Source organism: Panthera leo, chromosome D2 (genome assembly GCF_018350215.1).
Source record: "Panthera leo isolate Ple1 chromosome D2, P.leo_Ple1_pat1.1, whole genome shotgun sequence".
In the NCBI taxonomy this organism is placed as follows: Eukaryota; Metazoa; Chordata; class Mammalia; order Carnivora; family Felidae; genus Panthera; species Panthera leo.
The window spans coordinates 12,714,841-12,729,111 of NC_056689.1; the positions used below are offsets into that span (position 1 = coordinate 12,714,841).

The 14,271-nt window shown below is 44.0% G+C and overlaps 1 protein-coding gene across 3 annotated transcripts in view; it reads left to right on the forward strand.

Annotated features, from left to right (window-relative positions):
* Nucleotides 1–14,271, forward strand: part of LYST (lysosomal trafficking regulator) — a 242,995-nt gene that overhangs the window by 45,847 nt on the left and 182,877 nt on the right. Inside the window, exon 1 of one of the 3 annotated variants that reach the window (XM_042909177.1) lies at nt 11,302–11,379. The exons of 1 other annotated variant lie outside the window; for it this stretch is intronic. The gene's annotated coding sequence lies outside the window, so the exon portion shown is untranslated. Of the gene's footprint in view, nt 1–11,301; nt 11,380–11,873; nt 11,952–14,271 lie in introns of those variants that run through there. One more of the 3 variants, XM_042909181.1, reaches the window with a different exon arrangement.

Genomic DNA, 14,271 nt, shown 5'->3' on the forward strand with positions numbered 1-14,271 from the left:
CGGCAGCTCATCCCTTCTTCCGTGGGAAGGTTGTGTTCTGAGGTTCTTGTGGTACGTGAAGTTATTGCCTTCACCATCTGCTCCTGTATCTTCCTCCCGGTGACATCAGACAGTGCGGCAGGGTTTGCCTTCGCCGTCTATCAGGCTGTTTGACTCAACTGCGTGCATTCTTATAATGCCAGGAGAATGATCCTCCCCTAAGTCAGCTGAACGGAAGCCAGAAGTTCACGGCAAACAAGCGACTCAGCTCGCCTAACAGCATGGAGGAGACCAGTTTCACTGCAGCTAACAGAGTAGATGGTTGCTAATTAGCCTGCGGTGTGACTACCAAAGGGACGAGTTCCCTGCTCACCCGAAGAAGGGAATCACTGTGCAGGTAGGTTAACACGTTTCTGAGGCTTCCCAGGGCCAGCTAAGAGTGTGGGCTGCTTTGGTGGGCCGGCTGGGGACAGGCGGAGAACTTTAGAGCCACTGGGGAAGGTGATTAGCAGATGGCTGCTGGCAGTGCTTGTGCTCTCAGGAGCTGGTTCCTACGGGCTGCTTGCTCAGAGAGGCTGGAGACTGTGCGGAAAGGAAGGCCAACGAAGATACTCCTCTGCGGTGGGGTGAGCCAAAGACCCTCACTAGAAAGACTGCAGCTCTGATTCTTGGAGGCCAGCAAACTGAGATTGTTTGGGGCATGGAGTAGTTACAAAGGCTCCTTTAAGAAACGGGTGCTGGTGGATTTTCAGGTGCGTCAAATGCAGCAATCCCCGAGTGCGCTCATTCTCTCCCTCGCTGCTGTCCAACCTTCAGCCTCTATCGTATTCCTAACCTATGCTAGGGAGATTTCAAGTCCCTCCCTGCCCCCCCCCACCCCATCTTGGAGGCCAGAGACTGGTCTGTGAGGAAGAAGGAGTGAGCACAGAGCTGAGGATCGGAGTGGGGTATCATGAAGGGACAAGTAAGAAATCCCACGGCTGGAGTCGTGGGGGGAGGGGAAGGCTGGATGGGACTCGCAGGAAAGCCAAGAGGAGCCCCGGTGCCCACCCAACTGGGAGGGGGCTGAGGACAGCGTGGAAGTCCGGATTTTAGAGATTGGGAGGTAAGAACGAGCCCCGGTTACCATCACGATTGGCAGGGTCTTGAGCAACTGTTCTGGGCCAGGGGACCTGGAGTGCGTGTGGGTGGGTCAGCCTGGCTGGGGGTATGGATGAAGCCATGCGTGGAGCCTGGGAGCTACCCTCTGCTCCATAAGCCTCCTCTCTCCCCACCTCTCTGTGGTTCCCATGTCCTCTCCAAATGCCCCTCCCCACCCCCCCCCCCCCCCCACACACACACATCCTCCCAGCTGGGCCCTCCTGATCTCTCCCTTGGGCTCTCGGAAGTTTCCCCACCAGAGTCCCTGCTTCTAATCTCTTCCCCCTCCAATCCACTCCTCACACTACTGCCAAACATTATCTTTCTACAGTGTAAGCTCGGTCACGTCTCCAAGCTTAAACAGAGGAGTCCAGTGGTTTCCCACTGCCTGCAGAATAAAGCCCAAACATCTTGCAGGGCACGCGGGAGTGTTTAAGATTCTGCCCCCACACTCTGCCACCGAGGCTTCATCTGCTGTAACTTACCTGCAAGTACCCAGGCACCTGGATTATTTGCTGTTCCTTGAATATGACCTTGTAATGGCTTTATTACTTCCTGGCGTTATTCCCTCAGCCCGGAGTACATTTTTCTTCTGTCCTACCTAGCGCACCTCTCCGCGTCTTTCAAAACAAAGCCATGTGCTCTGAGAAGCCGTTTCCATCCCTCTCCCTCCAGATCAGGGTTAATTGTTTCGTCTCCCGGTATGTGTGCATGTGTGCGAGTGTGAGATAAACTACATATAACACAAAATTTACCATTTTTACCATTTTAAGGGTAGAGTTCTGTGGCATTAAGTACATTCACATGGTTGTGCAGCCGTCATCCCATCCATCTCCCGAAATTTTTGTCATCCCCAACTAAAACTCTGTCCCCATGAAACACTGACTCTCCGTTATCCCCTCAGCCTCTGGCAGGGGGAACTCTGCTTTCCGTCTCTATGAATTTAACTATACTAGGTGTCTCATAGAAGTGGAATCATACAAAACATTTCCCTTTATGACTGGCTTATTTCACTTGGCAAGATGTCCTCAAGGTTCATCCATGTCATAGCCTGGGTCAGAACTTCCTTTTTTTAAAAAATTTTTTTTTAACGTTTATGTATTTTTGAGACAGAGAGAGACAGAGCATGAATGGGGGAGGGTCAGAGAGAGAGGGAGACACAGAATCTGAAACAGGCTCCAGGCTCTGAGTGGTCAGCACAGAGCCTGATGCGGGGCTCGAACTCATGGACCGTGAGATCATGACCTGAGCCGAAGTCAGACGCTCAACCGACTGAGCCACCCAGGTGCCCCAGAACTTCCTTTTTAAGGCTGCATACTATTCCATTGTGTGGATACACTACATTTTGCTTATCCCTTCATTCATCCAGGATACTTGGGTTGCTCTGCTTATTAATTACTGCGACTACTGCCGGTATGAACATCAGTGTTACAAATATATATTCCAGTCCCTGCTTTCAGTTCTCGGAATATACACCTAGAGGTGGAATTGCTGGAACATATGATGATTCTAACACGTATTCTTTCTTCCTCAAAGGTAATTGTGCATGGCAGGTGTTCACCTTCAATATGGCCGTGTAGCCACATATACATTCCCTTGGAGTAATGTTAGATGATTAAAGCACAGCAAAGACACCGAAAAGAATATTTGAATCTGCCCTGCAGCAAAATGTTTCCCACGTAGAGAAGTTACAAACCCCTTGAAATGTGAAAGTGCTAATAACATGTGAACTCTAAAATTAGACTCTGGCGAGCTGCTTCTTGAAAGAAAATGCTTTCAAGAAATCCACTTAGTATGTTTTGTCGTTATTACTTCGTTGTGACCTGCTTGGGAATTTAGAGGCCAGAATCCTGTGTTCCAGCCCTGCCCCGCCCCCTTCGGTGAGTGACTAGTTCTTTAGGCTCTAATTTCACCATCAGTAGAATAGCAAATGTCCCTGTCCATTCAGGAGAAAAGAGCAATTCAAATGAAAGCGTGCTGGTAACCTCAAAACCAACCAACAAACCAACAAAGATCATCTGAATTATCATAGCAATTGGCACCCCATGCATTCTGGGGCATTTTTAGCAGGCCTAAATGGTCAGTTGGATTCATATTCATCTCTCAAAGGAAGCTACGTGGAATCCTTTAAAGGGTAGAGCACAGTGAGACGTGATCATTCCTACTCAGATTAAAAAAAGAATCTTTGAGTAGAAAGAATTACAGGGACGTTTGAGGGGTATCTGATAGGAAAGTGGCTGGCAGGATTTTAAAATGTGACAGTTGAAGAGAAAATTTTTTGTGTAGTTACAGAATAGGCACCGATAAAGAAAGCCCTGAGCCAAGATTATAAAAAATTCTTTAAAAAATACTCTCGGTAAAATTAGATGGGAAGGCCTATATAGCATGTGTGCGTTCCATCGGGGCAGAATTGGCAGGAGTATTTATGAACACCGGCAGGTAGAATACTTTACCCTACTTTGCATAGCTATTTCTGGCCTGTAATAGCAGTTGCCAAAGACATGTTTAGAGCCACTGTTAAGATGCGGGTGCCAAATTATGACACGTCGACTGCGTCATAAATCAACACAGTTCTCGCCTTCAAAGAACTGGCCACTAAAGTTACTTTCAGATCTTACCAACTATATCCCTCTCTTCTGTGTTTTCAGAAAGACTTCTCCGGAAGGGAAGGGACCATAATGCAAGACTCCTGATTTTTTTTCCCACGTAGACGGGTAAATGAACATTGAGTGGGATGTAGTCTCCTTCCTCCGTTCCTCCTACTTCATTCCCTGAAATTGAAGCCGTGGCCGGTTCAAAGATTACCTGTTTGGAACGATTACAGGATTCGGGTGATGCAATCAATCACTTGTGTATACAAGATAGAAGGCACACTGCTGTGTGATTTAACTAATAGCAGTTAAATCAAAGGGGAAAAACTGAGATGGTAGTTCTTCTGAAGCATTTCTGCTGACAATTAAGATCCATTTTCAGGGCTTTCAGTTTATGGGTCTGTATTTCTCTATTCTAGAGAGCTCAGAAAGGGCCCGGAACATAGAAAGGAATTTAGTATGAAATAAGGGTTGCATTTCTAATTAGAGGGGAAAAGATAAGGGCAATGCCTGGTGTTGAAACAAGAAATCATCAGGGCGCCTGGGTGGCTCAGTCAGTTAAGCGTCTGCCTTTGGCTCTGGTTATGAGCTTGTGGTTTGTGAGTTTGAGCCCTGCATCGGGCCCTCTGCTATCAGGGTAGAGCCCACTTTGGACCCTCTGTCCCCCTCTTCCTTTGCCCCTCCCCCGTGCTCTCTCTCCCTCTCAAAAATAATAAGTAAACTTAAAGAAAATAAAGCAAGAGACTATCCATTCGGAGGCAAATGTTTTGTTCCCGTTCTCGTTCCCTTTAAATGGCGTCTTTTGCACTAATTCTCAGGCACCTGGTTGGGGAGCCAGTAACCAGAGGCCGCGCACATAGGGTGACTTTCAATGGCACTTGAGGTGAAGGTCGCTGGCACACAAGCATTTCCCACCCCCTTGGCGAAACCAGTCCCCGGGGGCCAAGGATTCTTCTTATTGTCAAAGACAGCTCTATTATATGTGACTGGAATTTATCAGATTTCAGGAAATCCCCACATACCCGCAAGGGCATTCTCCCCCGTGGCGAATGTTCTCTTTGTCTTTGTGGAGAGACAGCCGAGGTGGGTGGGATAGCTGCTCACCCGGTGGCTGCATCCGTGTGTGAAGAACTCAGGCCACTAGACTGGCTAAGCTGGGCATGATAGATGGCAGGTGCAGGGCTCAAAACCACGTTTCCAACCATGAGCGGAGGTACACCTGCCAGTAAGGACAGTGTGGTCTGTATCCCATCAGGAAACCCTTGCTCTGCACTAGACCCAATTATCAGTCAGCAGCGGAGTTCCAGAAATGGTATAAGCTGGGCAGGAAACCAGTCAGGAGAGGTTATCCTAAGGGGTGAGCGACCCTAAGATGATGCTTTATGCTACACTTCCTGGTCATCTGTTATTCTGATTTGGTTGACCTTGCATTCTTGGCTGCTGCTTTTAATGTCTGGAGAAGAAACCCGTACTGCATGAACAGCAATAACAGAAGCAGGGCTGTGATCCCGATTTTTATTGTTGGTTCCTGGTGTCTGGTTCTTTGAGAGAGTGTGTCTGATGTTGGGGGAGGGGGGGTAAGATGGAAAGGGGGGAATCTTTCAGAAATCACAGAATCCAGGAGAATCTGAGTCAAGTAGCAGCTTGCACAGTGGCCACATTGGGGCAGAGTCACTTGCCATAAAGTCATTTACCCCTCGCCCGGGGAGGCAATGCGTTTTGGTGAGACCCTCTCCTGACTAGGAATCCTCATCTAGCCGAAGGCTGAGTTTTCCTGCTCCTGGGATGTTGCCTTGGGGGTTTTCCGACTAAACTATTCTACCATGCCAACATATGTGAAGTGATGTGATGATATTTTTTAAATTATGGATAAAAATCCAGAAGATTGGGTCATTCAATGGGCCCAGATATTTTTAAGTACTTGCTTATTTAAGGTCTTTTGCAGTTCACAAAGATGCTTTAATATGTCTTACCTGACAAACGGTTTTCTCAGATTCCTAGACTCTAGACATACCTTGCCTGCATTTTCTATTTCAGTGCTTGATTTTCCAACATAAGGTCTGCAGTTTTCCCCCCAATGTTATTGTGTATTTTGGACCCCTCTTCTGTATCAGATGTTGTACTTCCAAACAGATCATACACTTTCTTTTCTTTTTAAAAAATTTTTTAAAAATGCTTATTTATTTTTGAGAGAGAGAGAGCGCAAATGGGGGGAGGGGAGAGCAGGGAGAGAGGGAGACACAGAATCCGAAAAAGGCTCCAGGCTCTGAGCTGTCAGCATAGAGCCCAACGTGGGGCTCGAACCCACCAACCGTGAGATCATGACCGGAGCCGAAGTCGGACAGCTCAATAGACTGAGCCACCCGGGCGCCCCCCATACGTTTCCTTTTCAATAATATGGCACACGTGGGCTGCATCTATACTGCTGAGTGAAACCGCTTTCGCAGAACTTTGCTCTTGGAATAGTTGCGTTAAAAACACAAGACCTGACCACAAGTTAAGGGTTTCTGAAATGGATTCTACGTTCCCACAGGGCCCTACGGTCCCCGCATGGCTCTGACGTCAGCCCAAGCTGGTCAGGGAGAAGGGTTTTTGCTTCCCTTCAAGACTCCAGGCAAACGTTTGATGAAGTGGTCTCACTATGCCCCCGCTGACACACAAAGATGCTTTAATATGTCTTACCTGACAAACGGTTTGCAGGCCCCGGCAGGCCCCACCGCATGACGCAAATATTCACGGGGCCACTCTGTTTTCTCTGATGCGACCATGTGGTTGCATGCATACGAAAATAGTGCTGCCCGGGACCAGGGATTCTACGCAAACAGGCTCTTCCAGTTTTAATCGCAGGTGCCTTTAAAACATCTTTGAAATTTCAGGACTATAGAAACATCGAGGATGCTGGTGGGGAACAAATTCGAATATCAGACACTATGCTGTCTGATCCCTACCATCATCCCTTCCCTTCTGCGACCCAGGTTTTGTTATTAGAGGAGCTTGTGTGCCAACTCACCCGGAATACCCTTCCCTCACTCAAGCAAATCTATTCCTGGAGGTCCCACCGGGACCCCCCACATCTGCCACTGTCTGAATCCCATAGGTAAACATAGCTTAGGCTTAAGGTGAGTCCACACTACGTTGATATTCAGTTCTGATTCCAAATATGTGACAGTGCTACACCTCTCAGGTTGGTTTACATGATGAACGGGGGAAATGAGCATGTGACTTTTACAAATGTGATTTCTCTTTGCGTAAAACAGAGCTCTACTGGCAAACAAGAGTCCACGTCAGAATGCACACAGATATAGAATACTCTGAGATTCCAGGCACGAAAATCAGGATTTGAATTCAATCTCCTAAAGTATAAAAGACACATAACTGGGGCACCTGGGTGACTCAGTCGCTTAGGAGTCTGACTTCAGCTCAGGCCATGATCTCCCGGTTTGTGGGTTTAAGCCCCTCGTCAGGTTCTGTGCTGACATCTCAGAGCCTGGAGCTTGCTTTGGATTCTATGTCTCCCTCTCTCCCTGCCTTTCTCACTCTCTCTCTCAAAAATAAATATTAAAAAAATTTAAAAAAAAAGACACATAACTTCTCACAACTGTTGACCATGTGACTTGACTATAGGTCATAGAAAATTTTCCCAGCTACTTGTATTCTTCTGTATCTTTCCCTTATTTATTCAAAAATTTTATTGAGCAGCTTCTATCTGCTCATAATGAACACAAAAAGATAGAATGCAGTCGTCACAACGTAATAAATTCAAAGTATATTTGAAAACACAAACAGATAACAAAAATAACAATAGTTAAGGGGAGGTAGAGAAGTTAAGGAAAACTATCTGAGATTGGTCTGGCTTGTCTGTCACACTCTCTTGCGTTACACTTCCCTTTTCGGCAGATAAAAGAGAAAAAATATATACTTTAATTTATATCTTAATTTATAATTACCAAGTGCCTCTTGTACATTCAGTACAGCCTTATGTTAGCATAGGACGAAGACTCATTTAGATACCAAAGCACTCGGGTGGGGCATGGCTCCTTCCATCCGCATGATGTAGCAACATCCTGGCGTAGGGTAAGCCTTTCTCCTTTGGTGTCTGGTCCTCATTAAAGCAGACCCTTCACCAGCCACCATGGAGAGTCGACACGACCTGTTATTATCGTGATGATAACATCCCACTGACTGCCACCCATTAGGCCCAAGATATTTATTTGCCCCACAAGAGTTTAACCTATGTTTTGAGGTTCTGCAAGAAGTGATTGAGCATTGTAGGCAATAGGGAACATGGCTTAGTTTAAAATGACCAGGATGAGGGGCGCCTGGGTGACTCAGTCGGTTAAGTGCCTGACTTCGGCTCAGGTCTCACAGTTCGTGGGTTCGAGACCCACGTTGGGCTCTGTGCTGACAGCTCAGAGCCTGGAACCTGCTTCAGATTCCGTGTCTCTCTCTTTCTCTCTGCATCCTCCCTCCCCACTCCCCCATTCATGCTCTGTTTCTCTCTGTCTCTGAAAAACAAACATTTTTAAAAAGTAAATTTAAAAAAATAAAATAAAATGACCAGGATGAAATATGGAGCAGTTACCTATCTGGCTATAGTTGGTGCAGAGGGAAAATATTAATCATCACCCACCCTCCTGCCTGCCCTGCTAACATCACCCTCACCCTCTGTGAAATATGGTCTTTACTCTTTCTACTTTGGAAAGCATCTTCCAGCCACCGTGATCTCTCCCACCAGTTTTTATATAATGCTTTTCCCTCTCCTAGAATGGTGCTTCTTAAGCTTTAACGTGTGTATAGATCATCTGAGGATCTTGCTGAAATGCCAAGTATGACTCAGTAAGTCTGGGGTTGTGGCCTGAGATTCCGGATCTCTCACAGGTAACGCTGATGCTGCTGGACTGAGAAGGAACATGGCCTTAGAGCACCCCACCTAGCCTCACCTGGCCTAGCTGTCAGTGGTTTCTGGACACATGGATTCTGTAGACTGCTACAATAATAATAATAATAACAACGGTAACCACATCAATGAAAAGAACAAACAACAAACCCTTTCAGGGACTAGTTTGCCAACTTTTTATTGCCAATCAATTTGTCAAGAAAGGACATTGAACATATGCGTGGCTAATATTGCCATATCCTAAAGGAAGGCTATTTAAATTCTACTCTGTCTTTGTCTCTCTCTCAGATATAAAATAAAACACACACGCAAAAATTTTTTTAAAAGGGGCGCCTGAGTGGTTCAGTTGGTTAAGTGTCCAACTTCAGCTCAGGTTGTGATCTCACTGCTCGTGAGATGGAGCCTCACGGCGGGCTCTGTGCTGACAGCTCAGAGCTGGAGCCTGCTTTCCATTCTGTCTCCGTCTCTCTCGGCCCCTCCCCTGCTTGTGCTCTGTCTCTCTCTGTCTCTCTCTGCCTCTTTCAAATCTAAAATAAAACACACAAAAAAACATTTAAATTCTATAAAAAGGAGGAAGGCCATAGCTTCAGAATAGAAGACAGTCTTCAGAATTGAAGAAGTTTAACTTTATGAAAAACTCGCTACCCTAGTCTCATTTTTAAAATTTGGTCCTAGACTGGGGGCACTAAAGGTGTATATAGGAAAAATTAGCCTGCCTGAAATCCAAAAGGCTTTTCTGATCCCATACATGAGGTTGGATGTCCCTCCACAGTGCCCGAGAAATCCCGGTGCATGACGCTGTCCTAACCCTCATCACCCTCTACTGTTATTGCTTGTCTACCTGCCTGGAGTCCCCAACAGTCTAGGCCTTCCTCTACCTTTGTATCCCAAAACCTTGAACATTGCAAGTACATGGAAAATACCCAGTGACTGAATGAAAGCCTGAAATAATGGATCACTCTAACGATATTACTAGTGGATTCTGTTGTCTGGTTTTAGGTAGAGTGAGAGACATTTTTTGAAGTGGTCCAAAATCGTGGTATACATGAAACTACAGAGAAAGTGTACATATTAAGAATCTTTTTTTGAGGTTTGTTTTTTTTTTTTGAGTAGGTAGTGAAACACATATATGTCTTTACCTGTTCCTTACCTTGAGTCTGACCAGCCCTTTCCAACTCTTTCTTTGAACTGGTCAAGTGATATTCTGCTCTGTGAACCTGTGGATAACTTGAACTATCTCTGTTTTTCTGATCTTCTAAATGAGATGCTGTGAGATTTAGAGGGTTCTTGTGATTTTAAATTTGCTACGATCCCTTGGTTTTATAAACAGGAATGGATAGCAAACACGCATTTCTTATTAACGTTTCTTAATAGCCTATTGTGTAGGACAGACTGGGTTGACTCTTCCAAAAGAGACAGCTCATGCAGGTTACAACTCAATGTTCATCATAAACTTGTTGAGCACAGGTACATATTGGGAATTAAGACAGACAAATATCAACTATTAAAATAAGAAATGGCAAGTAAATCACTTGGATAAGAATTATGCTCAATAGTGGACTCAAATTCCTCATTTTTCAATGATGGTGACAACTTTATGGCTGTGTGTGTGTGTGTGTGTGTGTGTGTGTGTGTGTGTATCTGTGTGTATCTGTGTGTATCTGTGGACAAATACATCACTTACTAGTGAGTATTTCTGGGAGGAGATCACAGAAGACTTTCATTTTCTATATTGTATATTTGTCCTAACATTTGAATTTATTACTATACAAATGTTTTCTGTTTTAAGCAGAAAGACAATTCAGAATTTAAAAAGAAAAAAAAAATGCTTTTATGAGAATTAATGACACTGCTGCCCACAAATACATACGCATGAAAGTGGGACATTAAGAAACTCAGCGTGAAGTTTCCACAACAGAGAAGAGAGATTTGGGTTGTTTTAACACTTTTAACTGGCTGAAAAGAGCACCTCTTAGGATATTTTTGATGTTTACAAATCTTGTAACGACATAAGTTTTTAAAGGAAAACACACCTACTTTGAGGGTTTTAAAATGCTATCAGTGACTTGGAGAAAATTACATTAAGAATGTTATTAAAACTTAATTTGATAATTTTTGCAAAAAGAAAGAGTGAATATTGTTAAACAACTTAATAGAGACATAAGTTAAGAATTGACTTCTTTGGGGCCCTGGCTGGCTCGGTCAGTAGACTGTGCAACTCTTGATCTCGGGGTTGTGGGTTTGAGCCCCACGTTGGGTGTAGAGATTATTTAAAAATAAAATCTTAAAAAAATTGACTTCTTCAATAATGTTTTAGGGTGCCTACTAAAAAGAGCATTTTTTAAAGATTCAAATACATCCTAATAACATCAAGCACTCCAAAACTAAATTTATATATAATTTTTTAATATAGCCATTGTTCCATCTGTAGTCAAATGTGGAAATCTGCAGAATTTTGACCATGTTACTCTTACAGAAATGAAAGCCCTGCAATTGCTTTACCGCTTCTTCAGAAATCTAGTTCTGCTCCAGTACAGTGCAGTGGGCATTAAAGTTTCAAACTTCCGCCAAAATTATAATGAGCTATTTGGACATTTATTTGAATGTGAACAACCTTGTCTTCATTACATTGTTCATTCAATAATATTTGCTGAATGCTTACTATGTTCCAGGTAGTGTTCTGGGACTCCAGGTACATCATAAACAGAACAAAGGGTGCTGCCTTCATGAAGTCTATATGTGGGAGACAATAAAGATAAGCGTAATAGATGTGTAAGTTATGTAGTATGCTCTTATTGAAATTATTTTGGGGGGTGTAGTATTCTGCTAGGGCTGCCGTAACAAAATATTACAGACCTGGTGGCTTAAACAACAGAAGTATTCTCTCACATTCTGGAGGCTGGAAGTCCAGGATCAAAGTGCCAGCAGGGTTGATCTCTTCCCCTGGTTTGCAGATAGCTGCCTTCTTATCATATCCTCACATGGCCTTTCCTGTGTGTGTGTGTGTGTGTGTGTGTGTGTGTGTGTGCATGCGCATGTACACAAAGCTCTGGTGTCTCTTCCCCTTATTATAAGGATACCAGTCCTATTGGATGAGGGCCCCACCCTTGTGACCTTATTTAACCTTAACTACCTCTTTAAAGGCTCTTCCTCTAAACATCTGAACAGAGTCACATTGTGGCTTATGACTTTAACGTATGCATTGGGGAGGGGCGGGGGTGGGCCCGAACAATTTCAAACACTCAAGTGAGGGACCCAGGACAGAGACTCCTCTTGTCAAGGTTTCAGGACAATGTTGAGATAGACTTCACTGAGAAGGTGAAATCTGAGCAAAGATATAGGAGGTAAGAGAGTTATATCTGTGGCTGTCGGGGAAAAACAAGCATTTCAATTTGAGGGAACAGCCAGTGCACAGACCTCAAGGCAGGAATGTGTCTGGAAGGTTCCATAAACAGTAGGTCTTCAGGGACGGAAGAGCAGGAAGAGAAGAGAATGTGGGGATCTGGGTGGTGTAGAGCTCTGTGGGCCACTGTAAGGGATTTGGGGTTCGCACGGGTGAAATGGGGAGCCACTGCAGGGTTTTTAGCACAGATGTGACATGGTCTGATTTATAGATATCCATGAAGCTGTCAGTTAAGTGTTCAGCTCTTGATTTCGGCTCAGGTCATGATCTCAAGGTTCGTGGGATCAAGTCCCGCATCAGGCTCTGCACCGACAGCGTGGAGCCTGCTCGGATTCTCTATCTCCCTCACTTTCTGCCGCTCCCCTGCTTGTGCACGTGTGCACACATGCACGCTCTCTCTCTCTCTGTCAAAATAAACATGTTTTAAAAAGAATACAGTATGTAATAAATTTACCAAATATGTGTTCATTAACTGTTTACGTTTTCAGTAAGGCTTTCGGTCAACAGTAAGCTATTAATAGTTAAGTTTTGGGGAAGCCAAAAGTTGTATGTGGATTTTCGTCTACGCAGGGGTCAACACCCCCAACCCCTGCGTTGTTCAAGGGTCAACTGTACGTTAACTGCATCTTTTAAAACCTTGATTTTACAATCTAATTTTAGAGCCAAATTATCTAGACTTCCCACTTACAAAGTTTTTCAACATGGGATACACGTACGTACGTAAGGCTTCCTTCTATATATTTATTAATTTTTCTTTTATCTTTCTTCTATGAATGTACTTGATTACACATTTTTTGTGTTCACTTGAAATCTTTTGAACTAAGTTTATCTAATTATGTATGCTTAATATCTAGATTCTAAGATACTTTTTATTTTTAATTTTTTTAAGTTTATTTATTTTTGAGAGAGACAGAGACAGCGTGAATAGGGGAGGATCAGAGTCCGAGAGAGAGGAGACAGAGAATCCCAATAACCTGGGACTTGAACTCACAAAACCATAATATCATGACCAGAACTGAAACCACGAGTCAGATGCTTAACCCACTGAGCCATCCAGGCATCCTTAGGTTCTTAGACACTTTTGAACAAAGTTAGTACGCAGATACACAGAGAAAAGAGTAGACACAAATGACATTACCTTGTGCCTTTTACAAATAAATAATACTTTGAGGGCCAACTGGGTACCATTGTAACACAAAGTGTTTCATTCTGTTTGGCTTTAATAAAATCATGATCGCCTATTATCTTACATTCAAGAGAAACAGAAACTGGATTGTTACTTATTATTTCCATGACTTCTTTGTCCATTAAAAAAAAAAAGAGGTGTTTTTAAGATTAGCGGGTAAAAGTAGATGTGAAAATAAGAGTGGGTTCACTGTTAGGTAAAACTGTGAAACAGGTCAAGTTTGGCTTCCTCTTCCTCTTTTAGTTCAGGGAAACTCACCAAAGTATCTCCAGCACTTAGCACGGTACCTAGCACATAGTAGGTGCTCATTATTTGTTAAATGAGTGGTGATTTCGCTAAGACATATCTTTCACTAATTTGTTAGTGACTTCGTATGTTGTCCATCCTTGGAGTAGTTGCAGTCTAAAAGATTGCCAGAGGAAGTGGGCAACCTCTGCCCAAAGGTACGAACTGTTAAAGGTTGAACTTCAGTGGGGAGATCTTTTAAAGTGCAGAATTTTCCCCAAGAGCTACTTCCAACCACATCACTGATCAACTATTTACTTCCCTAAGATATAACATCCTGAATATTTCCAGTTCTTGATTCCTGTGCAAAAATCACAGGAGTTGTTGATTCTAAAGCAATCACTGCCAATTTGTAGACTATTTGCTTGTAATTTGTATTATTAGGTAAGACTTGAATCCGGTTCACCATCTTCCCCAGTACCTCTAACATTCCGCACAAAGGCTGTCACGGTGACTGGGTGGTGAGCAGGGATGTCCTCTAAAACGCCCAACTGCTGGCGGCAGCAGCCTATCAGCCATGTGCTGGCCCAGGCACTCAGTGATACAGCCAAAACATGCTGTGTTAACCCTACAGCTCCCACCTGCTGGAGGCACTGCTATTTTAAGGTATAGAATGTAGACAGTACGCACACACTACACAAATGTGTTTGAAGAGAGCTAAATTGAAAAATACACATTTGTGCTGAATTACTTCAACAGTGGCTTCGTTTTTTGAAAGAAGCGTACCGTTACCTTTGCAAAATGGCTTTTTCCAGGCCCCAAAGGAAGGCTAGGCTTCTTCTCGGGTAAC